General features: G+C 43.2%; 1 non-coding gene across 1 annotated transcript; it reads left to right on the forward strand.

Annotated features, from left to right (window-relative positions):
* The first annotated feature begins 5,604 nt into the window (after window positions 1–5,604).
* LOC145396141 (5S ribosomal RNA) lies at window positions 5,605–5,723 on the forward strand. Its single transcript, XR_013896736.1, has one exon. It is a non-coding gene; the product is annotated as a 5S ribosomal RNA (ribosomal RNA).
* The last annotated feature ends 19,810 nt before the right edge of the window (window positions 5,724–25,533 follow it).

Genomic DNA, 25,533 nt, shown 5'->3' on the forward strand with positions numbered 1-25,533 from the left:
GGCAATCGTTTAACCCTCTCATGATCCTATGACGCATTTTCTACTCAGTAAAATCATCTTACAATAGCAGGAATAAAATACGACAGACGGCGAGAACATGTAAAAAATACTTATCATCATCCATCTACCCTTATGCTTGCACATAAAAACTCATTGGTTATGGCATCATTTCTTAACAGATTCAACAACAGTTATTCCAACCTCCATTTCCCTTTTAATTTTCCTCGTCATATTCTACCCATTCCTGCTTGGTCTTCAGCGACAACATTTCCAGGTGTTGGGGCTCGTGCTTATTGGTTAAAAAAATAAAAAAAAATAAATAAGAATTAAATACTTGTATTTGAAAGATTGTCGTGAAAACTTATATAAAAAAACTCTGCATAATTATTTCTTGACACCTGTTTCACTATACTAATTCAGGATTGTTTGTTGATGCGCTATTCCAAATTTCACTAAACTTTGAAAACCTTCATCTCTTTCACTGACGAACGGTTATGGAAGTAATTAACTCCTTCATCAAGTTGCTGGCACAAAGCAGACGGGCAGATTATCATTTGGAGATGGTGGGTGAGGGTCGAGACTGGATTGAAACATTAGGGTCAGCTATGATCATTACACGTGGCTCTTTTCAAGTGGTAGGTGAGGGCACCCACCATCCATTCTTTCGACGTAGTGAGCCTTCAAAAGACACTGAACTAAGCGACAAGCCAGTTGGTTTCTTGTAACCCATGAAATCATTTGCTCCGTTGGGTGGTAACCATATAAGCAAATGACACCTGGTGATTTAGTAGGTTAAGGCTGTCCAACCATTTGGAGTCCGTAGGATTTTTATTTGAGAAGTGGTTGGAAATTGCTGCTCACATAATGCCTCTCAGGGAAAGTGAGACTGGTCATCCCCGCCTTAAATATCGGAAATGAGTAACCTAGCCCCAGACCCCTACGCTCTTGATGAGACTAAAAAGGACGGATAGGACTGGATGATCGACGACAGTAAGATAATGCCATTGTCATTTTATTCTTGTCTCCAACAGCACAGGAGAGTCCCCAGAAACAAGGGGGTTTCATGGAGTCTTCCATAAGCTGTATAGAATCCTATGTGGCTGGCAAAAATAAAACAAATAACGTTTGTGGGTGCAGAGGTTAACGGTTGGGCGAGATGCAAGCTGCCACACTGTGCGACTGAGGCCAGGGGAGAGAGACTGCAAAAAAATGTTTGGCCTTTTTTCTGCAATCAAGGGCTGCAGAATAAACTGTAGCGTTATCAAAACAAATGGATCAGGAGAATATACCGCACTCCGGAGGAATTTTCCATACAAGTAAGAACTTCCACGACAAAAATTAGAAGAGGGGTGAGGGTGCCGCTCGAATATTTGAGAGAGAATCACGTGAGAATAGTATGAGGGAAGGGAAGTGAGGAGGGGAAAGATGGAGGAAGGGTTGTGGCAGGTGTGTGGGAGGGGTGAGGGAACATATATGGAAGGGTGACGGCAGGTGTGGGAGGGGTGAAGGGACGTATGGAGGAGAGATCGAGCCAGGTATGGAACTGTGGGGTAGGGGAAGGTACATGGGAGGGGAGGGAGATGTGAGGGAGGGGCGAAGACGCGCACCGAAACAGCAAAACCTGAAAAGGAGAGTGCAGTTATATTGAAACGTTATGAAAACCATGTGAAAAGGAAAACAAAAAAGCAACACCTGTTCGGGAATGGAAGGCTAGAGAGAATGAAACAACTGCACGCAGCGAGGGCGGGGAAACAAGTGGAATTTACTGGAGTACAGAGGTGGATAAAAAAAAAAAAGGAATGTAAGACTGACACTTCGGTTACAGACAGTTCCTCCTTGGATTATACAATAGTCCTTGAACGAAATAAAAAAATCAATCAAAAAGCTCTGGTAAGTGTTGGCTAACTATTTTCTTTCAGCATTAGACTTCTTTAACGCGGTGCCCCCATGCATCAACAGAATTGTTCCAATATTCCTGCCAGTGATGGAAGTATCGCTTGAGCTCTTTTATTGTTCTTCAGGATGCTCGTCATTTCAGATGGGATGTCTTCAGTTGTGGCAGACGAGTGTCCTATAATGATGAGATTCACTTTGAGGAACAATCAGAAGTCACATCTGGCTAGAGTCAGAGGAAGAAAGTGGAAGTGAGGATAATGGATTTCTTTCTCCCAGCCAATAACTACTGTATAATGAACGTTGCACAACTGGGTGTCTTGTCGTGGTGAAGCAGACGCCGGACATCACACTTCTTGTGTCATTTATGTTTCACTGCCTCACGCAAGTTCTGTTTAACCCATTTGTGTCTAGCTTCCAGAATACAAAACAGAAATAGGCATCTTCAAAGGTTAATAAACAGAGTAACCCAGGGGTAGGAACTTATTTGCTTTGTGACTATGAGGCAATAGGTGGAGGGCGGTACGCTCAGTATCCTTCCGGCACAACCTCGCACACAGGAGCTTTAGGCACAAATAGATTAAATGTATTGTATCACTGAAAAGTACTATTGTGTGAAACTTTGACCCAAGGCAAATGAATGTCCAAGGCGGTATAGATGAGAATCTGAACTCTCAAGGCGTAACCCGGAAGCTACAGGTATGTATATTTTCACTCTGGATTAACCCGTCACGTCCCGACCACTTTCGCACCTCTGACACCCCCCAGTCCCGACCACTTTTGGAAACAAATATTTTTGGCTGAAACTTCCGCTTATGTTGAGAAACAAAGGAAAATCACAAAGAAAGTACTTACCGTGGTCCGCAAATGGTCAGAACAGGAGAGGTCCCCCGCGCCAGGTATCATATTCTATCATAGAGGTGTGAGGCGCTCACGTTTTCTATGGTAGGTAATTTTGGGAGAAACAACAAACAACACTTCTACATTTATTGAATTTGAACTAATAAACAATAAGAATAACAATATAATGAATTTCAATGACATATATATGAAAAATAAGCATTGTACCTTCGCGCGAGCATAGCTACTTGGATCAGAGTGGTAACACGCTATGTGCTAAGTTTCTTGTTTCAGTCAACATATCATTTTTTCAACTTGAATACTACTGTTTCAATGCCATTTTACCATTTGGTACTGCATGTAAACGTTTTCAGTTGTTTTCATTCATTATGATGGCATGTAGCATAAGTATAGCGCACATATGCATACTCAGCGCACTCGCTACGACTCGTATTTCAACATACAACATTGTTTTATCACTTTCATAATATTTTCTTCTTTACATTGAACCTTTCCTCCACCACTGTAAACGTTTTCAATTGTTTACATTCATTATGAGGGCATTTAGCGAAATGCTAGCGCATAATCTCGTAGCATGCACACTCTTTAACACTCGTGTTTCCACTTTTACTTTATTTCTTCAATCCCAATATACTGTATCACTCACATTACACCCATTTACACCCTATTCTCCACTCTACATATTTACTGACATTATTTATTCTAGTGAGCGTCAGAATATCGCATGAAACTACCCTCGCAACGAATGTTTCGACCAGCATAATACCCATACACTTACTTACTAATAATCCACTTATACTCGTATCACACTCGTGTTCACTTGTAGACTCCTATTTACATATTTACGGGCCTTATTTATTCCACTGAGCATCTGAATATCGCATCAAAATACCCTCGCAAGGTATGTTTCCACTTAGATAATAATCATACACTTACATAATAATTTTCCACTTATATTACACCCGTTTTCACTTCCATACTACTATTTACAGATCTACGAGCTTATAATTACACTGAGCGTCTGTTTGTCGCATTTATTTCAGAGTATCAGCATCCTATCGCATTCACACCTTATCAGAAGTGCAGGAGCGTGTGAAACTCACTGAAACATGGGTGAATACACAGACCCACGTCACACTGAACGCACTCATAGCGGGTGTCCTTTCTCTGAGTGGTGGGTCTCATGCGGGAATTGCTACACACGTGACACCTGCGTTGGGGACTAGGTCTATTTGCTTGGAAAGGTATGGGAGTGGGGAAATGGCGGGCAGATAATCTCAGGGGAGGGCGGGCACCTGGGGCTGTGCGGGTGCGGTGTTGGGGCCTTTCAACCGCATATCTTGCAACAATCTCTCGTGTCAGCTCCCTCACAAACCCTTCAAAGGTTTCCTGAACTCCTGTTGTCATTGTGTGAAGGTGGTGGCAATTCAGGGCAGTAATGTCAAGCAGGTGAAAGAATAGTTTTTTGTACCACTTCATCGTGGTCCTGGCACACTCGACAGTGGATATCATGGAGTCTGACTTGTCCACCAGGTGCATGTTGATATTATAATCAAGCACACACTCAGGTTTCCATACGTGGTGCCTATTCTCGCTCCGATAATCTACCGACTCTCTACGGTGCATCAAGGGACGGTGAACCGTGGACAAGAGGCAGACATCTCTATTGTGGTTCCACACTGTTGCAAGGATATTGTTTGCCTGGAAGAAGACAACCTCATTCCTGTCAAGTTTCCACCCCACCTTGACCATGTGACGCCGGTTCACCGTGACGGTCCCAAATATCCCCGTGTCATGCCTGTGTAGATATCGAGCGAGAAGAGGGCTAGTGTACCAATTGTCAAGGTAAAGGACGTGACCGCGATGAAGATAGTCTATCATTGTCTTTACCACTGCTCCCGACAGACCAATACTCTGATCTTCTATTATGTCTGTCTGTGTACCGGCATACAAGACTATGTCTTGCACATAACCAGTCCTGCAGTCAAACATAACAAAGATCTTGAAACTAAAGCGGTGCCTTTTGCTGGGTATGTACTGCCGAAATGAAATATTGCCTCTCCACAAAACGAGACTCTCGTCTATGACGAGGTCTCTATAGGGATAAAATGAGGAACAGAATGTCTGCCTTAGGTGATCAACAACCAACCTAATTCGCCTCATCTTATCTGTGTCATTAGCATTTGCAGGATCATCAGCATCATAGAAATGGAGGCGGCTTAGAATTTGCTGAAACCGATTATGGCTCATTACTTGGCCAAATATTGGTGTAAGGATAATAGGGTCCCTTATCCAGTATGCAGGAATTCGGTTCTTTCGTACAATACCCATCAAAAGTACCAAGGCCAAAAACAAAAACATTTCTGCAAGGGAGACTGGGTAATCATAGAGGATAGAATGCCTGCTCCTTGTGCCCTGTCTTTCACTCTCACGCCGCTGGCTGTTAGCGTTAGCGAAGCGGTTTGTTTGATCCACTATTTCCTCCACAAAATCCTCACTGAAGAAAAGGTGGAAAAAATCCAGCCTGGTTGAATTAGGGTTAATACCAGGAGCAATGCATCCAGCACGCCCCTGCTCAGTGAATGGGTGAATGAGGGGAGTAAAATCACTCCCATCCTCCCAGTTCCAAGACACAGAATCCTCGTCCCGATCGTCCCCATCCTTGCCTTCATCAGGTTGGGGAGGAGATGATGGTGGGGGAGGTTGGGGAGGAGGAGTGCGTAGGGCTTCCCGACTCGCACTCCTCTTCCCTCTGCCTTTACCCTTCCCCTTTCCCTTACCCTTACGGCCTTGGGGAACATCAGGGGGCTGTGGGGAGGAAGCCCGGGAATATTGGGGAGCATAAGACGAGCCAACGGCCATACCACGTTGAGTACATCGCTTCCCATCCGATCAGCGAAGTTAAGCAACGTTGGGTCTGGTTAGTACTTGGATGGGTGACTGCCTGGGAACACCAGATGCTGTTGGCATCCCCACGTGTCAAGTGGGGTTGGTGGAGGATTAGTGCCCCTCCCTGTAAAACTATTAACTCTAAGCCCTTGGCCACCCCGTCTGGGATACATGGCGTCTGGCAATGAATGAATGAATGAATGAATAAGACGTGCTGGGGAGTGGCTCCTCCTCACCTCCCTGCTCCATCACCACACCATGTGATTCACCACCCACCCTCACTGCCCCAAGTGATAAGCCCCGCCGCCTCACACCACCATGTGACTCACTCCCGCCACTCTCACTTTCCACACTCCTCCCAACACTTTCCCTTTCACTCCCCACTCCCTCAACGCCACTTCCACCATCCCCAAACAAAACACTAGGCCCATACCTGTTAGAACGATGTGGTGTGCGCTCTGAGCCGCAATGAGTAATAACCTCATGGCCATATCACGTGGCAGAATGTCCCACAGCTATGTCCTCATCCTCGTCCTCGAAATCGGGCTCCACGTCACGTAGGGGCTGGCTAGAGGATCTTGCACGTTGTTTTGGTGTAGCCTGACCCTCTCCTGCAGCACGATAAGTCTCGTAGCGCCACTTCCTGGGGGACGGGACTTCCTCATCACTGCTGCTGCTTTCCACATCCTCTGGTTGGACATAATCTTTGTCCATCTCCTCGTCATCGAGTGGCGAATCACTATCGCCAGTAAAGGCATCCAGGGCGGCTTGAATTTCCTCCTCTGAGAGACCTCTATGCGCCATGTCTGAGCAGGACCGTTGCTGACAGGTGAGTGACCGAGCTGCAGGTGAGTGCGGGTCGCGCGGGGTCACCGAGTGTCCTCGCCTGGTGGCAGGTAGGGGAAGGTCGTGCGACGCTACATACCAAAAATCTCACGTGAATTTTGAAAATTGTGGAAATTATGCAACTTGCAATTGCAAAATGTACCAGTACGTCGACGGGACTGGCAAATGGAAAATGTTGCAATGTATCCATACGTTGACGGGACATCTCGGGTTAAAGGTATGTGCTTAAAGTAATACTAATTATCTTAACACTATCAGGGACTTGACAATAAAATTGTTATAGATAAATTTACTAGAAATTAATTGCAAGTCAAAGAATTTTGTTTACATTTTTCGTAAGATTATGGTAATACGAAAGTAAGAAAAAACAAAACAAAGCAAAACAAGAAGCGATGCCAAGGTATAACAAACCCGTCCCAGGCAGTCATTTTAGTGCTGACGTATAAACACAACAGGATATCTAGTCAAAGATGTCACATCTCAAATTTGGAGTAAATTGGGTGAATCTGACGATTTTATGCCCATTTGAAATTTTAAGCCCAACCCACCTGACACTGACCTCCTGATGTAATGAGGCATGTTATAGGAGGCAAATCCGAAAGCAGCACCTTTAGGTTTAGGTTTCATGTTGATCTGACGAATCGAAAAGGAGTTATGGCGAAAAAACGATTTTTTTTTTTTATTTGTTGGGCCTACAGCCTGGGTCTTGGCCCAATTTGGACCACAATTTATTCCTTAGATCAGAAGTTCATAGCCCATCATCTCTGTAATTTCAGTCAAAATCGCACCAATAGTTTTCGCGTAAAAATGTTAACAGACAGACAGACAGACAAACAAACAGGCAAACCGAGTGAAAACAATACCTGACCCCGAGCCCCCCTTCCCCTGGGCGGGGATGGGTAATGGTAGTATTGTCAAGCTTGTGGTATGCCTTTCATACGGATATTGCTATAAACAAGGTTTCAACAATATACAGAAATAGAAAATTAATGTCAAAATGCTTATTATTATTATTATTTTTTTTTAATAGACGGGGTCAAGCTAAACCAGGGTTGAGGTATATACGGGCGACAGGTGGGAAATTGATAGGAAGTGGTGAATGCTACAGGAAATATAATGAAGAAAAATATACGGATATTAATGCTAATAAACTAAACAAATGGAATCAGTGTATTAACAGCATAGGAAACGTTAAGCCCCTCATAGAAATGAAAACTAATTTAGGAGTAATAAGTATTTCATACAATGGAACAGTAATATGATGATATAAATTTCATAAATTGATGCAAGTGGAACCAGTATATATATTAATGACTGTTCATCCTTTCAGAAATGGAAAAAAAAAGAAAATATTATGTATGTCATGAAAGCTTCGAATAATATACCGAACGTATGATGATGAATGATCATCAAACTTTCTCCTAATTTGACTAAAATCTTGGTAATAAACTAATGACTAAAGTAAGACGCTATAGTGACTGGGTTAAAGTAATGATTCCAAAACTGGGGGCCATGGCCCCCTGAGGTGCCTATTATCTCTCTTTAGGAAGCCATGGGATAACCTTAAATATCTGGATTCAATGGTCAGGGAATTCTCTAGTCATTTTCTGATGTCAAGGATCATCCGCACACTTGATGTAATGCTGCCCACTTCTTCCTTCATTTATCATTCTTTTTCATTGCACTCCTCACTTGCTATTTTTCCCATCTTTCCTCTCGCTTGTTACACCATTCTTTCCTTTTCTGGTGACTTTACATTGAGTGACAAACTTAATTGTTTCCTGTAAGCCAGGAAACCATTTTCTACGCTGGGTAGTAATCATATATCCAACCAACACGTGTTTACTACGTGTCAACAAGTGGGTTGGCGGAGGATTAGTGCCCCTCCCCGTAAGACCACTAACTCCAAACCAAACGGCCACCCCTTACTGGATTATGGCATCTGGCTAAAGCTAGACAAATAGATTTCCTGAGGAAATATTTGTGAAAAATATATTTTTCTGTCAGCCATGTCATGCAGACCTTACCTGTAGGCAGTGCAAGATGAATTCCTAGAATTTCGAAGTGACTCATTTCTCATAGACTCATAGGAGAGAGGAGCCAGGTATGAGGTCTGGGTGAGAATGGGAGGTTATTTTATTACCAGCATATTGGTATTTGTGTGTGTCTTTTTCAGTCATATCTGTACACGAGCAAAGCAGAGTTTTCGAAGCTGATATACATCATACTGAAAGACATGGAAGATTACTTCTGTTGTACTCTTACTGTCTCTTGACCACTGTTACTGCAACGGGTAGCAACACTGCAATTTTACAGTAACACTATAGGCATTAATATGTTATTATGTAATAGTTATTGACATTAAAATATTGGTGTTGACATGAGTAGCACTTACAGATAAGTCATGTCTGATGTACAAGGTAAGTCGAACACATATTCTAGCTCAGAATGTCGATGTATCATAAACTCATTAAGCCAGGCAATAGCCTACAGGTGTGTCATGAACATGTATATAACCAACTTGAACCAGTTATCTGACGTCATGGAAAACTACCTGTGGAAAGGTACCAAAGACACACCTATGCACTGGTCGTTATATATATGCTGGGAAACTGGAAAGGAGAGGAGAGAAGGAGAGAAGGGGTTGAAGTAGGATAGGTAGGTGGCTCGCCGTCACCTTGTTACGTTACGTTACGTTACGTTACACCGTCAAGTCATCATACAACTATGTACAGTAAAACTCCGTAACCCTAAGATGTGACTGTGACTCACCTCCCTTAAAATAAGAGAATACTTCAGAGCGGGAAGGTGTTTGTGAGAGAGAGAGAGAGAGAGAGAGAGAGAGAGAGAGAGAGAGAGAGAGAGAGATTTTACTCTACTTGGGGACGCACCTTTTTACTGGGAGCGGCCCACCCACTCTACTGGTGATACAGGTGCAGTCATTCATCACAATACACCTACCATCTCTCTCCATCTAATCTTATCCCTCGGCTACGTTCATCGATAACCCTAGGTTTTCAGTTTACTGAATAATCTTTGACCTGCTTGCAACACATTTCTGTGTGTCATTGTCAGACCTGTTTAAATCTTGTATCGAATATGCTCATCTGAACACGTTGCTTTGCTTCGTCAGAGAAAGATGGACATGGGGTCACGGATTCTATCGTATTTTGTCCAGACACCAAATCTGAGGACCGCTGGTACTGTAACGCAGTTTCATTAATTATGCAGGAGTTTCCGCAATCAAAGGGTTATTGCAGATCAAGAAGGACCTCACTATCTTCAACCCCTTCAATACGATAATGATTTTCTAATTCCTTCTTGCTTCCTCCAAACTAATTTCCTTTGAACTCAGGATGATTCTCTCGAGGGGAAGGGGTTGATGGAAGCATTACGTATATCAGTGACTGTGGAATTACACGCGACCATAATTAATACGGTTTTGAAGTTCTTATGATCATAAATTATATATGTTGGAAAATATGTGGTAGTCATAGCTTAACATAAATGCGAGGAGGTAAATATACATTACAGCGTAGCGAGGTGTAATACTATTTGTTTATTCGATCACACCCTGCCCGCGGCTAACGAAAAAAAAAAAACTATTTAATTTCACATAATATTCGTTTATTCCATTTAGTTCAGAGAAACCAGTCACGACGAAAAGTACTTTAACGCTGTGGACGTCAGTTAATTTAATTCACTTGAACCACACACACACACACACACACACACACACACACACACACACACACACACACACACACACACACACACACACACACACAGGAAGAAGATGAAGTATCTCTCCAATTAACACTACGAAAGACTCAAGTAAGTACAGTCAGGGACAAAAGTTCTTCTGCTAAGACCACTGTGTCTACTTCACACTTTGAGAATGTTCCTTACTCTTTCCCTGACGTATCGCATCACAGAAAAATCATGTATAAGCAGGAAACCATGTGAAGTCTCTCTTACTGTAGAACTTTTATGTATTAAAAGGAAAGGAGAGTCAGAAAGGGTGAAGTAATTAGCAAACATTTGTCACTGACTCCACTGTACTTGCTTTGCTGACTTGGCTTCATAATTTATTATGTGCTGGCAAACATCACTGAATGTACTGTGGCTGTGACTGATACCAGATATTATACGAAACAGTGTAACATTGTACAATTTCTCTACTATGATGATACAACAGTTTCGGACTAATTTTTTATCCACTTCAGGCATGAATGGGAGGGAAATATACACCTTACTGTATAGTGCGTCAGTAGGTAAGACAAGGATACATGTTGCCATCAGCCATGATAGTCCATTAATTTATAGGCTGCCTATCACATGACTACCCATATTTGAACCGTCTTCTTCGTGGACTCACTTTTATACACTTTTATAAATACTGTATTTACGTGTGCAAATTAGTATTAGTTGCAATGTAAACTAGAACTCTGTAATTGTCCTGTGGAGAGTCACAGGTCTCCACCTACTGTTTCTTACAATGACATTGACCCCATTGGGGTGACTTGTAATTTTTTTTTTTTTTTTTTTTTTGTATCAGCAATGGGCTATACCAAGACACATAACCTGAGCCATTCAGATTCCTTGCGCAGGTCGGACTGAAATCTCCAGTAGACACGGCCAATATCTCGTTCACAACATAATACTGATATGGGTCTTTCTGGCATGTCCTTCCACTGTGCGCATAGGATTGGGATTTTTTTTCTTTCAGCAATGGTCCACGCCAAGACACATAACCTGGGCTCTTCATATTCCTCGTGCAATCTCTGGTTCTCCTGGAATCGTTGGGAGACTCTGAGGCAGGAATAACAATAATACAAGTGAGAACAATAGTCTCCACCTATGTAATAGGTGGAAACTAAAAATAGTCTGTTTGCTTTATCTTCTTCGGTCTCAGTAAAGCTGTAATAAGCTTGTATTTTTAGCAAGAAGAGAGCTTCTTGGATCAAGGAAGAAATACAAGTGGTAGATACAATCAGATCATTCCAAAAGCAGTAATATTTATGGGCAACTGTAAATATTCCTTACCAGGTACGACATCGGTTCAGGAGCACCGTGTTGTATTCGTTTGTCCACGGCAGCTTTACATGGAACTGAAATATTACCGTAGTCCTCACCGTGGTACAGTGTCACAAAACGCGAGCTAGGGACATTTCATCATGATTATGCAAATGACCCAAAACTTGCACTGTACTTCTTAAGTTCCGAGGTACATTATTTTCTGGTGCCTTGGCAAGGAGGCAAAATACCGAGTTCCCGTAGGACCATCCACACCCGGTAGACAAGACAGCCTGCAGTGTGGGGAGCCGGTGCGCATTGGCTGGCACAGCCCGTTCACAAGTGGAAGCACTTGAATTCGACTTTTGGACCCATCAGGCTGTTGGGCAACTTTGTTTTCCCCTTGACCCTGCCCTACCAGCATTACAGTTGGGACCCGTCCTGGTAAGTCGACTGTTGCATTATGTTTTCCAGGGGAAGACTGAAACTGAGTGAAAACTGATACCCTCCCGTGACGATCATTGTGCTATCGACAGGAATAAAAATAAAAGCCTTTGTCTTATTCTTTGTTACAGCAGACATGCAAACAGTCTCAAACAAATTCTCGATAAGATACATCAGTCAGCAATATTCTCCGAAAACTGTGCAATCTTCTCCCATTTATATAACAGTAAATTTTAACGTCGTGTTATTAAGACAATAAAATATAACTGAAAATAAGAGAATTACAGTAAGATAAATTATTTATGCTACTGAGGTTAAGAACAAGTGTCTGATGCTCATATATACATTAGATTAGGCTCCCGCCGCAAATATGACATTTCTTTGCAGGGCGAGCAAGACATAAGGGAGAAGTCTGTGTTCTTTTCCTTTTCCATCCTGGGAATACAAATACTATGACGGGAGGCAATGGCTTGTCTGTGTGCTTGTAAATTCGGGCCCAGGCCCCAATATACAGTGAAAAACATGACTGAGGACAATTCTAGGTTCTCATTTTCCTTGCTCTTCCTTGGAAATCAAGTCCAAGTTACAGAAAGTTATGAACTGTATGTTTATTTATGAATTCATGCCCAGACCTTCAAACTAACGTGAAAATTTTGCTATATAGTGAACTTAAGGAGTTACCTATGTAAATCTCTGTAATTATATAACGTAGTTTTACTGTAGTAAAAGGTGCAGCTTATAATACTACCAGTCGGCTACAGGGGGTTCATTACTGTACATTTATCTTTTTTTTCTTTTTTTCCGTGCTCTAATCTTTTCTTAGAATATGACCTAAAACAGCTGGACTTGCATCCACGGTGTTAACTGTATTGCTGGATTGACACACATAATGGGGAAACAGACTTTGACGAACAGTCTGACCCTCATCAGAATATGCCAACCGACACACCGCCGGCTTCCCAGCTGCAGTGTGGGTGGTGAACGGTTGACAGAGGTTGGAGGGCTGGCTGAGGTGGGGAGGGATGTGGGGATGGTGTGGTGGGACTCCGTGGGAGGATGTTATGAATCGGCGGAGAGAGAGAGAGAGAGAGAGACAGACAGACAGACAGACAGACAGAGACAGAGAGAGGAAGGGAGAGAGAGAGAGAGAGAGAGAGAGAGTCTGTATAGAGTATGTAACGTAGGTAATCATGACAGAGTGAAAAATAATTCAGAACACATGAAAAGACCATACGGCAGCACCTTCTTATATGTCAGACACAGGACGGGACCAGACTCAGCCAGGAGTGGTAAACGCAAATGCTTCCTACCAGACAGCCTGTGAAGAATGAGTCCTCGTGCCCTGAGGACTGGCGTGCATGTCTTGCCTCGCATCACATGACTCACAATGGACATATGGAACACTGACATGGACACACACACCCTGGGCTTGACTCCCTCTGGCCTCGCTCAATCCTCACACAATTCTCAACTCTTGTGTGTTGTGTGGTGACAGGTAAGACCTACTACTGAAGTCTGGGGGTTTTGAGATGTACATCTGACGAACAGTGAGAGGAAATTTTCTTCCCTAAAATGGACAATGAAATAAAAATACAGAATCTCGTCTCTTTCCCCTTGTAAGAAAAAAAAAAAAGTTACCAGAGGGAAATTAACTTAGGTTTGTTCATCATTCGTGCCCTTGTTCTCTCACCCCAAACTCCCAGAACTCTTACCTCTTGTGTGTTGTGTCGTGGGGAGTGATAGCCTATGACAGGATACTGAAGTCTGAGAGGTTCAGAATGTATATGGTGAAAATTGGGAGGGTGTGATCGATATTGTGAGGGCTGATAGGCTCCGTTAGGTATTAGTAATGCTGATCAAGAGGCTGTGACGGGATACTGTCAGGCTGAGAGACTGGTATGTATGTGTAATGCTGATCAAGAGGCTGTGACGGGATATTGGAGGTGGGAAGGCTGGGAGTGGCGGATAAGAGGGACAATATTACATCTGGTGTCGGGTTGACCCACCACAGTCCAGGCACACCGAGAAGTTATTGGTTTCTGGAGAACCCTACAGGAAGGAGAGAGAGAGAGAGAGAGAGAGAGAGAGAGGCAAAAAGGAACAAGAAGTGATATTGGTTCCCTTGCTCTCAGACAGATCGAAAGAAACCATTAAATGAAAAAAACGGGTTTGATTGCCGGAAACCCCTGTAGGCAGGATGGATGGATTGGGGATGAGGTGGTGGTGGTGATGGTGGTGGTGAGTGTGGGGAAGGGGTTAGGAAGATGGGTGTAGGATGACAGGAACAAGAGGTTTGATTGATGCCCGAGGTTAAAAAATGGTCAAAGGAAAGCATCAAACAAGAAGGTACTTTTCTTCAGTAAACGTTCCGTAAGTTTATTTGCGTGTAAGAACCTCTTATATTTTTCTTCCAGTGGATAACAATTGAACCACATGACGTCTTTGATCGATTTTAGGTGCCGCTTCCAGCGACTATTTTCAACTTAGGAAAGGTTTCTCTATCTTGATAGGTTAAAGAAAGGTATATCTAAGGGTAAGGGCTCCATTTATAAATAAAGCGTAATTTAAACTGAAGAAAATCGCCTTATTTGATCAAGAATACTCGTACAATATGAATAATGTCCTCTGGCTGATGGAGTTAAATACGAAATGTTATTTTTCAATGGACGGTCCAGTATCTCCTTGCGCCATAAAACCAGTTTTATTTCTCATCTACAGCGAATTTATCCCTGAATCAATTGACGTCGTATTTACCTCAATCTTGCTACCTCCAGACGAAATTATTCAGCTCTGAAAAACATCATGTGGCGAAAGACTTAACGAAAACTACATCCCTCCCAAACATTACGAAAAGTGTCTACAAATCTGAATCAAGCCGACTGGTAGTAGAGAGAGGAAAATAAAGATGTACCAGGGATGAAAAGATTCGGAGTTCCCAGAAAAGTATAATAAAAAAGTGTCATGATTCGAATCCTCAATTCAGAGTCGGAAGACTCGAGGAGAATGGCCAGAGTGTCGATGTACTCTGTACAAATGAATCTGGGTTCGGGTAGTCTCATTTCCGAGTCTAGATGAAAGATTTGCATGAAAATGAGTCAGTCGACCAGTACTGACGTATATGGAAATGTTCCTGACTCGTCTGGTTCCCTTTCATATATTGATGGCCCCTGTATTAGGTTGTGCCTCGACTGACAGTCACCAGGTGATGAGTGCAGGTATGTCATGTAGAAAGGCATTACATATCTGCAGTCGATGGTGTTCTGTTAGTCGAGGTATTTTAACCATCAGTGTAGGTCTAGCTATTTGTCTCTGTACGATTTAGTATAGGTTAGCGATTTGTCTGTTAGGCGATTAGTTTTAGGGTCTTTAGATTAGTTTTTCTTTATAATATAAGGTATAAAAAATATAAAACCAAGAAAAAATTTAAAAAAATAAAAATACAAAAAAATAAATAAAATTGAAATTATTATATATATATATATGTACGTTTGCATGAAACTGTGTCTGTATGTATGCATGGAAGTGTGTATGTGTGTGTGTGTGTGTGTGTGTGTGTGTGTGTGTGTGTGTGTGTATATATGTTTGTATATCTATGTATATATGTTTAAATTTATATATATATATATATATATATATATATATATATATATATATATATATATATATATATATATATATATATATATATACATATATATATATATATATATATATATATATATATATATATATATATATATATATATATATATATATATATATATATATATATATATATATATATATATATATATATATATATATATATATATATATATATATATATATATATATATATATATATATATATATATATATATATATATATATATATATATATATATATATATATATATATATATATATATATATATATACATATATATATATATATATATATATATATATATATATATATATATATATATATATATATATATATATATATATATGGCCTTAATAACCAGGGGCTTCAGCCCCAATGGTTGATAGGCCGGAAAAAAAAAAAAACACCAGTAGCAGCCGGGTCAGTCTCATGGGGTCCTGTGGAGAATCCTACTCCAGAGTCCGTACGGGGAGGCAGTAAGGACAGATGTTGAGAGGACATCGATAGTGGTTCCAGCCGTTGGATTTAACGAGTATGGTCTAGTGGGATGGCGGTCCGAGATTAATTCTCTATCAGAGATTAACCCTTGATGAAGGGCGTGTTGGGCTGCAACAGGAGTGATGAGTGGGGCAGGTCAACTACTGGGGGGTTCTGTCTGGAGGAACGAGGCTAATGAAGAGTACTGGTGGTAGCGAGAGGTGTGGAGCAGCGTGGCCTTGTTCGGGAAAGAGTGTCTTGAGGATTGGTAGCCACTTCCATATCTTCTATCTCAGCGTACAAGTTTGGACAAGTTTGTGTAAATATGTTGTGGGTTAATAATGGACAGTGAAATTCTAGGACTGATGCTTATGGTGTAAGCCAGAACTGTGATGTTAAGGACTGCTTTATATATATTGCTAAGTGAAAATCAAGTTATCAACTTTATGTTGAGGAAACAAGTGATCGGTGAAATGTTAAGTATTCTCCTAATGGAAAGGGATCTGTGATGGGTTGTTGCATTTGTTGTTATGTATCTTTGTGTATGTTTATAATTTTATATTATATGCAATGTTAAATTTGTTCCTTTCCTTGCCCTACGTGATAACGTGTTCAGTGGTTCTTCATGCACTGTCATAACTGCTGTTGGTCATTTAGCGACAAGAAACCTGACAATATGGCGCCCGAACAGGGACCAACAATTGTTAAAATGAAGAACACAGTGAACATTATCATGTGGGTTGAAAATGGAATGGTAATACTTAGCTAGTTTCTATATAATCAGGTTGAAATGAATGACTTGGCAGAATTTATTAGATTAGGAATGGAGATAGGCCTTGAAGGAAAAGAATTGAGAATTCTTAAAAGAAAAGGAAAACGCGGCCAGAGACGAAAGAGCTAGAGAAAGAGAGGCCAAGAAATTGCAAGAAAAGAGAGAGTTTGAATAAGCTTCAACTGGAAAACGAAAGGACCAGGCTTAGAGATGAATCTAGTGGCAAAGATAATGTTTATTTAAGGACTTGTAAGCCAGCTTTCCCCCAAACTCCCAGCATTTAACGACACCACCGACAGCATTGATGCTTATAATTTGTGATTTGAAAGATTGGCAACTAGTGAAGAATGGGATAAAAGCATTTGGGCAGTCAGTTTAGCATCACTATTGCAAGGAAAGGCTTTAGAAACTTACCAACACTTGTCACCGGCAGAAGCAAAGGACTATGACTCGGTAAAGGATGCATTACTTCGAAGCTTCCAGTGTACTGCAGAAGGTTACAGGCTAAGATTTCGTAACGCAAGTTTTCACAAGGACGAAACTGCTTTACAGTTTGGTAATAGACTGAGGAATTTTATGAAACGGTGGATTGAGCATGCGGAATGTGAAGAATCATTTGAAGATGTAGTAGATTTATTCTTCACCCCCCCCCCCAACACGAAGCCCGTTGTAGTCATGGGGGGGCTCAGGGGTCTTGGGCTGGGTCCTGATGGTGGGGGTGGTGTCGTTATGCCCTGCTTCCCCTGCCCTTGGGTCCCAGTCCTTGACCCAACTAATTTTGCTTGGTCCTTTCTCTTCGTTTCCCTTCTTTTATCTTCTTTTCTTCTCACCTTCCTAAGGTGTGAGAGCCGTGCTGATGGGATGCAAGGCTGTCTCTTTTGTGTCAGTCGCGAACGGCCTCAGGGAACCATGGGTACGGTAGCCCTTGTATTTTTTGCTCTTACTCCTGACTTGGGCTCTCAGGAGCGGACCTGTTTAATTCCCGTTGTATACAATTAGGCTCACCATGGCCAGTAATGAACTGTGAAATCCTACCCAAGGAGCAACAGAAGATGCTCCTCAAAAACCTTCTCCCAGTCAGGCGGATCCTCCCCCCCCCATACTTTTCCGCCCCTTTCCTCCTCTTCCTATCCTTTCTTCTCCTCCCACCCCTCTCCTTCCTCCCCCCTCTTTCCAAATCCCCCATCATTAACATCACTTTTTGGTCACCAGACGTGGCCCAAGTATTTTAACATTCAACTGACAACAAACGACCTCACTCTCCATCTCTCTCTCCTTCGACAAGTAGGTCCCGATGTCACATTCACATCACGTCCTAATGGAGACCGCCTCTTGACCGTACAAGCTGCTGTGCAGGTTGAGAAGGTGTTATCACTTACTGATACCTCTGGTCTCCCTATCTCGGCAGTTCCAGATATCCACCTAAATTCTACCACCGGAACTGTTCTGATCCCATCATATATAGCCATAGGAGACTGCAACTTTTCAGAATGTTCAGCTGACGTCCAAGCAATCTTGTCAGTCCAACACCTTCCAGTACTCTCTGTCCAGTGCTACACGCTTCCCCCTCAGGGGCGCAGCAAATACTCGGCTAACATCGCCAAAATCATCTTTAAGGACCGCGATCTTCCCACCTCTGTGATTATTGGTGGCACACGACTCCAGGTGAAAGAGTACGTGCCTCGTCTCAACAATGCTCTTCTTGGCGTTATGGCCACCCAGCCAAATACTGTAGGTCAGAGGCTGTGTGCCCTACCTGCGCCCAACCCGGCCACACCTCCTCAGCCTGCGTAGCAAAGATCCAAGTTTGCCCGAACTGCCAAGGCTCTCATACTGCTTTGTCCCAGAATTGTCCAGTATATGCTTTCGTATCCGAAGTTTCCAGGATTCGCTGGAAGGAAGGTCTCTCCCTCTGTGCAGCCCGTCAACGAGCCCGTGACATGGGATTTTCTTCCCGTCTGACTTATGCTTGAGTGGCCCATCCTGTCCCCACAACTTCTGCCGTTTCTCAGTCCCACCACATGGCAACCACTACAGCCTCTAACTCCTTTTCTGCCATCACCTCCCCATCTGACACACCTGCCCCCTTGGTTTTGCCAGTCCCCGGTTCCTCTGCTGCCTCCTCCTCCACACCTACCCCTCCGACTGTCACTGTTGTTTCCTCTACCTCTGTCTCTGCTCTCCCCTCTTCCACATCCCTTTCTCCCTCTTCTTGTTTTACTTCCTACTCTCAGACCCCTTCAGTTTCTCTTTCCAACACTTTCTCTGTTCTAGACTCTTCTACTTCAACCTCCTCCTTGTCACCTTTCTTGTCCACTCCTCTCTCTTCTCCTCATCGTCCTTCTGGTTCTGCTGCTCCCCCTCGCTCCTCTTCTCTCCACCAACAATTAATCCCTCTGCCACAACGTGATGCCCGCCGTCCACTTCACTCTGGCAAATGTGGGCTGCCTCCCACAGCCAAGGGTACCACAAAATCCACACATTCTCCCCCATCTCGTAAATTGCGTACAGCTCGTCCCTTGCTCTCCACGACACCTACTTCAACAAAGATTCCAGTCTTGACTCAACGATATGGTTCCAACCCTACCTCAACTCTGCAAGCTACTCCACAACTGGCTTCAACTCCCCAGTCGACATCACAGGTGACACTCCCAATGGGTACTGAGCGCAAAACCCTCACAGACATTATGGAGTTTCTTGCGACTCCTTTAAAGGAACCATTGAGTCCACAAAAAATGCTCCATATGGCAGAAATCCATTCGGCTCCATCTGATCCCCCTCCTACTCCCATCCCTCCTTCCCCTTCTGCCCCCCTCTCTTCTTGTCCTAATCCCTCTCCTTTATCCCTCCCAATGCCACCGGGCTATAGTGACCGTCCTGCTCATTCACCTCTTCCACCCTCTGCTCCTATTCCTACTATCAGACCAACTCAATAATACAGTATGTGAAACCCGTCCGCCATAAATTCGTTTTTATTTAAAGTTTTAAATATATATTTCTTACAATGGAACATACGTAGTCTTACGGCCCATCGTAAACTTCCGAAACCAGACCTCATTCTCCAAATTATTAGTTTTATTTTACATCATGGCTGTCATTTTATAATGGAATATCCACGGTTTTACCACACATCGGCCAGACCTCCGGTTTTTAATTTCTCAATATAGCCCACCGATTCTTTGCCTGCAAGAGACATGCCTCACCATCCCCCCTCGCTCCATTCCATCCTATTCATATTTGTCTACCCCATTCCCAGTATGATACCTGTCTCCTGATACATGTTGATGTTCCTTATCAAACCCTTTCTGTTACAACTACAATCAAATGTACCTTCGCCAGAGTGTTTCTATCCAGGTGGGTTACAGTGGTTTCACTGTATCTTTCTCCATCAGTACCTGTCAATTTTAATGATCTCGATTGACTTTTATCTACCCTTCCCCCTCCTATCCTGCTTTTAGGTGTTTTTAACTGTCGGAACCCCTTCTGGGGTGACTGTTTTAACCGCACGTGGGCACTCCTAGGAGGATTTCCTCCTTGCCCACGATTTTTACATTTTTAACTTTAATTCCCCTAACCATTTTGACACCCGCACTTGAACTTTCTCTGCCATTGACCTATCTGTCTGCACCCCAACGATTTCCCTGGACTTCACTTGGTCGGTCCTGAATGATTATTTTGCCACAGACCATTTCCCAATACTCCTAACCCCCACGTCTTACTATCCGGTCCCTGCTCCTCCTCGATGGCGCTTCAATATGGCAGACTGGGCGACTTTTAAATACCAGGGTGTTCCTCCCACTCCTCTTCCGCTCTCCCATGATCCAACTGCTTTGCTTTCCTGTTTCAGAGCCTTTCTCCTTACTGCTGCCCGAGCCTCTATTCTGCGTACCTCCCGTCCCGTGTCATCGAAATGTGTGCCATGGTGGAATGACCACTGCAATTCAGCACTCTTGGTCAAGAGGGCCAGGTGGAAGACTTCCGCAGAAAAAAGGGCACTGTGTTGGAAATCCAAGCTTTTATACTTTTTCAGCAAGCTAATGCTCTCCTTTGCCTCACAATCCATAGAGCAAAAAAGAACAGCTGGATTTCTTATGTCTCTACTATCGTCTCGGACACACCCATTCCACGTTCATGGTCCCGCATAAGGAAAATAGCGGGTAAACGGTCACCAACCACGACTCCAGTCCTCACCACCAATGATGGAGCCATTGGCGATGCTTTTCAAATTGCCAATATTCTGGGTCACCATTTTAGCCAGATTAGCAGTGGGTCCCATCTCCCCCCTACTTTTTTAACAACCAAAAGACGTTCAGAACGGACGCCCTTACAGTTCACTCTGTCGTCAGATGCGGCGTACAATGCCCCTTTCTCCAGCTCGGAACTCAAAGTTGCTCTAACTGCTTGTGGTTCTACCTGTGAGGGACCTGATGGTGTACACTACAACATAATAAAACATCTGTTCAGACAGCCCTTCACTTTCTGCTCAGAATATATGGTCCAATGGGAACTTCCCTGATGAGTGGAGACAGGCCTACCTCCTACCATTCCTTAAACGTGGCAAATCTGGGTCGTCACTTGGAGATTATCGCCCTATTGCTCTTGTTAGCTGTCTATGTAAATTGATGGAACATATGGTAAACTCTCGCCTAAGATGGCATTTAGAATCATGCAGTGCAATCTCACCCTTACAATATGGTTACCGCAAGGGCCGGAGCACCCTAGATCCCCTGATGAGGCTAGCAACCTTCATCCGACAAGCCTTCACTAACTCAAAGGTGGTCATAGCAGTGTTTTTTGATCTCGAAAAGTCTTATGATACAGTCTGGAGGTATAATATTCTCCGTGTCCTAAAACACTCGGGAATTAATGGCAATATGGGGGTCTTCTTACAGAACTTTCTTTGTAACCGGACCTTCCGTGTACGCCTTCAGAATGTCTTATCCCGTCCTATGTACAGCATGAGGGTGTCCCACAGGGATGTGTGCTTAGTACTACTCTTTTTATCCTTGCAATATCTGATATCATTTCATCTCTCCCGCATGGTGTTCGGGCTTCATTATACGTAGATGATTTTGCTATATATGCAGTTGGAGCGGATGTCCTGGCTTTACGAGTCCTACTTCAATCAGCTATAGATGCCGCCGCAGGGTGGGCTACGGATCATGGCTTTAAATTTGCCCCACGAAATCCTGTGCTATAACTTTTACAACCCGTCATTCAATCCCTCAACCCCCTCTTACACTATATGGTACCCCCCTGCCATACCGATTATTAGCCCCTTTCCTTGGCCTTGTCTTTGATTCTCGACTGACTTGGTCCCTGCATCTCACTTCCCATAAGACCTCTGCTTCCCTCAGACTTCGGCTATTACAAACTCTTAGTCATATATCCTGGGGTGCACACCGTACAACTCTGCTCTGGCTCCATACTGTCTTAGTTTTGTCAAAGATTGATTATGGCTGTCAGGTTTATGCATCTGCCTCATCTTCCTCTCTTCGGCGCCTTGGTTCTGTTCACCATCATGGTTTACGTCTGGCATTGGGTGCTTTTCGCTCCACCCTGGTTACGAGCCTGTATGTCGAATCGGGTAAGTCCGCTCTGTCCTCCAGACATGACAAGCTAACTCTCCGTTACCACATTCGCCTTCGTCAACACCCATCTGCAGGTTTCCCTTCCTCTGTTACGCACCTCTCCACTCCTTTGCCTCCCTCGTTAGCTTCATCTTTTCTTTGTAGGGTCTCCAATTTACTTGCATCCCATTCTTTCCCTGCTATTTTAGTTCTCCCTCTGCGAGAGTCTATGTTCCCATCTTGGTTTTTTCCTCGCCCTACTGTCTGTGATGGCCTGTTCTCTCGTCCAAAGTCCTCTTCCACCCCACAGGAACTTTACCATCTTTTTATGGATCATATGCGTTGTCACTCCTCAGCGACCACAGTGTATACAGACGGCTCTAAGTCTTCTGTGGGCTCGGGTTTTGCTGTTCTTTTCCCAGACCATACCTATCAGATCCGCCTTCCACCAGTCACCAGTATTTTCACTGCTGAACTGCTGGCCATTTTACTGGCCCTTCGTGTTATATACCGATCAAGGCTACACACCTTTGTTATTTTCAGATTCACTTAGTGCACTACATGGTATTCAGCTATCCTGGCCAGCAACCCACTAGTGTTAGAGATACAGGAATGGCTGTTCCGTAGTAACACCAGATTGAAGTCTGTCTCCTTCTGTTGGGTCCCATGCCATGTTGGGATACCGGGTAACGAGAGGGTTGACTGCCTGGCATGTACAGCTGTCACCTCTCATTCTGTCACACCTAATCTTATCCCAGCAACTGATTATCTCCCGATTGTTACCCGTCTCCTTGGCCAGAAGTAGCAAGCAGAATGGACGTCTACAACTTATAATTAACTCCGCTCCATCAAACATACTATCACTCCCTGGCAGTCGTCCTTCCATCGCAACAGGTGTTGGGAAACAGCCCTAGCCCGTCTGCTCCTTGGTCAAACGCGGATCACACATGGCTTTCTAATGTCAGGAGGCACTCCTCCGATCTGTCAATGTAGCCGGGTCCCACTCACGGTCCACCATCTTTTGCTTGACTGCCCTCGGTTCCAGGCCGTGCGCAGACGGACTCTCCCGTTCCTTTACTCCCTTGGACGTGCTCCTACCTTAGCCGATCTTCTTGGCGAATCCCCTGTGTTTTCCATCACACACCTCGTGCTCTTCCTATCTCAGACCCGTATCTTGCCTCACATTTAGTGTCTTCCCCACCTTCCCCCCTACCTTTATTCCACCATAGCATACCTGTCATCTTTATGCAGCGGTTTTAGTGCCATATGGTCCTCTTGGGCTTGGTGCTAGTCCTTATTACTTACTTACTTTATTCTTGACAGAACAGTTTATTAGCAAATGAGATAATAATATAGTTGTTTTTGAAGGAGTACGAAATTAAGACTTGACCAATTAGTAAAGTTAGCAGACCTTTATATGGAAGCTTACATGCCATCCAGTAAGAAATTGGGTAGTGAAAGAAATAAGATAGGTAGCGAAGTCTCGCAACAAGTAGGTGATACAGGTGAAGGAGCGATAATGAAATCATCTAAACGCTCATGTTTTATCTGTGGTCGAACGAACCACAAAGCAAAAGATTGTTACTATAAATATGAGCCAGGGAAAGGTAAAGGAAAGCCTGAGAGGAATAGAAATGATAAAGCCGCTCTTGTACAAGGTCATCAAGGACTTAATGTAGCAAAAGGGAGAGTAGAAGGTGTACTAGTAGATGTGTTAAGGGATCCAGGTTGTACAACAGTGTTGAGAAGAGTTTAGTTCCCAAATCTAAGTACACCGGTAAAAAGATTGAAGTAATGGCGAACAGCATGAAGTTTGTATACGCAGAGGTAAGAATTAGTGTTAACGCTCCATTTTTCGTTGGTGAAACCTTAGCAGCATCTCTTAAAAATCCAGTTTATGCTCTTGTTATTGGTCAGATTGAGGGTGTTACAAATAGCGAGCAAGTTAGTTTTGTGACGACTCGTCAACAGAGTCGAAACATTGGCAGAGCTCAGAACAGTACACTACCCAAGTTAAAAGTGAATGAGGTTTTGGAAATCATGAAGACAAAGAACATAGGCCAACAACAAAAGGATGATAGGACACTGGAAAGGATAAGGAAGTATGTACGGGAGATGAAAGTGTTTCATAAGTGTAATGAGATTCATAGATATATTACTAAGAAAGAGATTTTGTACCGCTGAGTAGAGAGTAAAGGTAACTGTGATGACCAGTTAATTGTACCCCAGTCCTCCAGGGAAGCAGTACTGACCTTAGCTCACTCGGCTCTGTTGGGAGGACAATTATTAGGAATTGAGAAAACTTTGTCGAGGATTCAGAGCAAGTTATGTCCTCGGAGGTAGCTAGATTTTGTAGGTCATGTGACTTGTGTCAAAGGACTCTAGATAAAGGTAGAGTACCTAAAGTGAAATTAGGTCGCATGCCCACAATTCAGGAACCATTTTCCAGGGTGGCCGTTGACATAGTAGGTCCATTAGAGCCAAGGGCTAGTGATGGCTCAAGATACATCCTAACTATAGTCGATTTTACCACAAGATATCCCTAAGCTATAGCACTCAAGAATATTGATACAGTTAGTGTTGCAGAGGCACTACTAGATATGTTTAGCAGAGTAGGGATTCCAAAGGAAATCCTTTCCGATAGAGGCACACAATTTACCTCGGACATTATGAGTGAGTTTTGTAGGCTATTACCCATTAGGAGCATTTATACTACCCCATACCATTCGATGTCTAATGGAATGGTAGAATGCTTCAACGGTGTACTGAAGACAATGCTCAAGAGAATGTGCAGAGAGCAACCTAAACAGTGGCCTAGGTTTCTAAGTCCTTTATTGTTTGCCTACACAGAAGTACCACAGGCAAGTACACAGTTTTCTCCATTCCAGTTGGTTTATGGTCACTCGGCGCGAGGTCCGCTGAGCTTACTAAGAGAGTTGAGGGAAAATGATAGTCAAGATATAGAGGATGAGGTTAGGACCACGTATGAATATATATTAGATCTGAGGGAAAGATTGCAAGCTACTTGAAAGACTGCACAGGAAGAGTTAGAAAAGGCAGGAGAGAAGTATAAGACCTATTATGATAGGTCCGCTATGCATAGAACTTTGAAACCAGGA

The sequence above is a fragment of the Coenobita brevimanus genome, chromosome 34 (genome assembly GCF_032717465.1).
Source record: "Coenobita brevimanus isolate Jiangsu-jjx chromosome 34, ASM3271746v2, whole genome shotgun sequence".
NCBI lineage: Eukaryota > Metazoa > Arthropoda > Malacostraca > Decapoda > Coenobitidae > Coenobita > Coenobita brevimanus.